This window comes from Cydia amplana, chromosome Z (assembly GCF_948474715.1).
Source record: "Cydia amplana chromosome Z, ilCydAmpl1.1, whole genome shotgun sequence".
Taxonomy (NCBI): domain Eukaryota; kingdom Metazoa; phylum Arthropoda; class Insecta; order Lepidoptera; family Tortricidae; genus Cydia; species Cydia amplana.
The window spans coordinates 13,902,865-13,906,034 of NC_086096.1; positions in this window are offsets into that span (position 1 = coordinate 13,902,865).

Below are 3,170 nucleotides of genomic sequence, written 5' to 3' on the forward strand. Positions count from 1 at the left end.
GAGCGCCTACCGCGAACCACGTTCGACGTGTTGCCTCTCTGTCGCACTTGTAAATTCGTACATAAGTGTGACAGGGAGGTAACACGTCGAACGTGGTTCGCGGTGGGCATTGCATCGAGAAGTTCGAGAACTCAACACTACAGTCCGTATCGTACATTTGAGTCCGGATGAAAAAAATTTACGAGGTACCTATAGTCTGTCAAACAACTTTGTCTGTAGAAAAAGGCGCAAAATTCAAATTTTCTATGGGACGATAACCCTTACCGCCTACATTTTTTCAATTTGCCGCTTTTATCTACTGTCGGAAATTACTTGACAGACTATATTTTACTTCTAGATCAAACACTTCATATAAAACCATAAAATGTTTTTTAGTTCAGATAAAAATTAAGCTTACTATAGCTGGTCAACCAAATCTTGTCAGTAAAAAAAGGCGCGAAATTCATATTTTCTATGGGACGATATCCCTTCGCGCCTACATTTTTCAAATTTGCCGCCTTTTTCTACTGTCAAGATCTGGTTGACCAAGTATAATTTAGGTCGCGGTCCGGTCCGATAGCCGATAGTCTGTTACTAGCTAAAGTGTGTCAAAGGACTGTCTTATTTCAAACATAGAGAGAGTCATACTATCTTTCTCTTACACTAGTACTAGCACCCAAAAGAAAAGGATGAGTATAGTTTTTTTGTTTCTATCTACTGACAAATTGGTTTGACCATCTATTAATAAATAGGATCTCGTGATTGTTATAGCCTTAACACACTACTGCACCGCACCGCGACCGTGCCGCAACGTCGTGCGTGTATCTTATGTTATGGCTTTAAGAGTTGACATTGACAGTGCATTGACAGTTCGAACATGTTCGAACGTTTTTTGATGGTTTTTTGCATAGAAGGTAGATTCAGAGATCGGTTGTCAGTTGAGTGTCGATCGCGGTTGATTTAAATTTTAAAATATTTTAAATCTCTGGCGTTATCTTTATACCCAGCTGGTGAAATAAGTGCTAAATTTAACTAATTATATGTTGCTATTCCAATTCTTGTGGTAAGACGTATTAGTTAGTGCATAAAAAGCGATATAATTTTCTTTTTTATCTTGTAGGGTGGTTGCCCATGGCAACCATAGTAACACCTCATGAACGAGGACGTTACTTTAAACCGTCCGAGAGATGGAGAACCCAATCGTTCTTTATCTTTTAGCTTAGCTCATCATGAGAATTTCGAGAATTCACATCTGTCTGAGTCTTCTACTCCCGTTTTGGAACGAATTCATAGGCGCGAAAGGGAGAAGCGTAAGGAGCTTCATGAAAGGGATCGTAACGACAAAATGTCAAATAAAGATAAAGGGGCCCGCTCCAGGTCCGGCAGCCCCCCTGATAGATGGTCGGATGTTTCGAGTATGGATTTTAATCAGCCCCACTGCAGCTCAGAGGAGAGTCAAATCCCGCCAGGACAACTATCGATGGCGCAGTCTTCAGTGTTTACTCCGCCGGCTCATTTAATAGACTCGCAAGAAAATAAAACTCCCTCTCAGTCCCCTTCCTCCCCTCTTACCCCAATTGGACGCACTAAATACACAACCAATGATCAAGGTCCTTTTTTGATATACGTTCAAAAAATAGAAGCGGCTTTAGATTCGGGAACTACTCTACACCCAGTGACCTTTGGGCGTTTCCTGCAAACGCGAAAAAGGGAATTTCCCAATATTGTTGAGGGGTCGGTTAAAAGAATTGGGCGAAATCGGGTATCAATCTGCTTCCACTCCGCTGAAGATGCCAATCACTTCCTAGAATCTTCCACTTTAACACACAGTCACTACAAGGCTTTTGTGCCATCTTTTAATGTCTCAAGACTGGGACTGGTGCGAGGAATTCCTGCTGACTGGTCCCCTGAGGAGGTGCTCGAAAATCTTAAGGTCCCCTTAAACTCGGGAGGCCCCGTCCCCATTAAAATTAGACGCCTCAATTTTAAAAAAACCAAACAAGACGGCACTTACTCGTGGCTTCCATCCGAAACTGTTATTGTCACTTTTGACGGCCAAACTCTCCCTAAGAGGGTATTTTTATGTCTGAACTCTCTAGTGGTCGAACAATATCAACTCCCTACTATCCAATGCTACAAATGCTGCCGGTATGGTCATTCGAAAGATAAATGTAGGTCTCTCCCTAGATGCTTCCGCTGCGGAGGTGCTCATCAGGGGGACAATTGTAACGGCGATGGTGAACCTCAACCATTCTGTTGTATCTGCCCTCAGGGGTTGGGGGCAGGTCACACAGCCAACAGCAAATCTTGCCCGGAATTTGTTAGACAAGCAAACATTAAAAAAACCATGGGGGAGGAGAATATCTCCTACATTGAAGCCTCAAATCGTCATGCTAAAGTCTCTCACAAATCTTACGCCAATGTTGCGGCCTCTTGCTCTTCTTCTCCCCAACCGCAGTCTTATAGAAAAACTATTTTCCGTCAACCCCGCACGCCTCCTCACCTCGAAAAAGGGTATGATAAAAGAGCTCATGATGCTTTGACAAGGGCCCCGGTTGTCGAATCCAGACCGGTCTTCCCTAATCAACCACCCCCTAAGGAACAATTCATAGTTTCAGAAATTATAAAGTTGATTTCTTCCTTCGTAAAAATTTTTTCTCCCGCCAGCCCTTTGGCTAACCCTTCTTTGATTTCCCACGTAGCGCCTTTTATTTCATCTCTGTTAAAGCATAATGGATCAAGTAATACTTCAGTGGAACAGTCGCAGTATCAACAATAAAAAACAAGAGTTACTTTACCTTATCAATAAATACAATCCAGCTATCTTGGCCATATCAGAAATATGGCTAAAGCAAAACTCCAATTTCAAAATCCCCAGTTACTGTTCTCTAATGGATTGCCGGGCTGATGGCTGTGCTGGAAGTGCCCTTTTCATTAGAGACCATATTTCCTACTTACCTATTTCACTGCCTAATAATAGTCCTAATTTCCACGCAGCTTGTGCTCGTGTGGAAGGCATTACATTTTTATCCCTTTATATTCCTGATCCTTCTTCTAACATCCTAAAGTCTCTTAGGAAGTTAATAGAACCCCTCCCCCAACCTATTATTGTTCTTGGGGATTTTAATATCCACCATGCTTTATGGGGTTGTGAGAAAAAAGATGACGCTCTAGGAGAACAGTTTCTACTA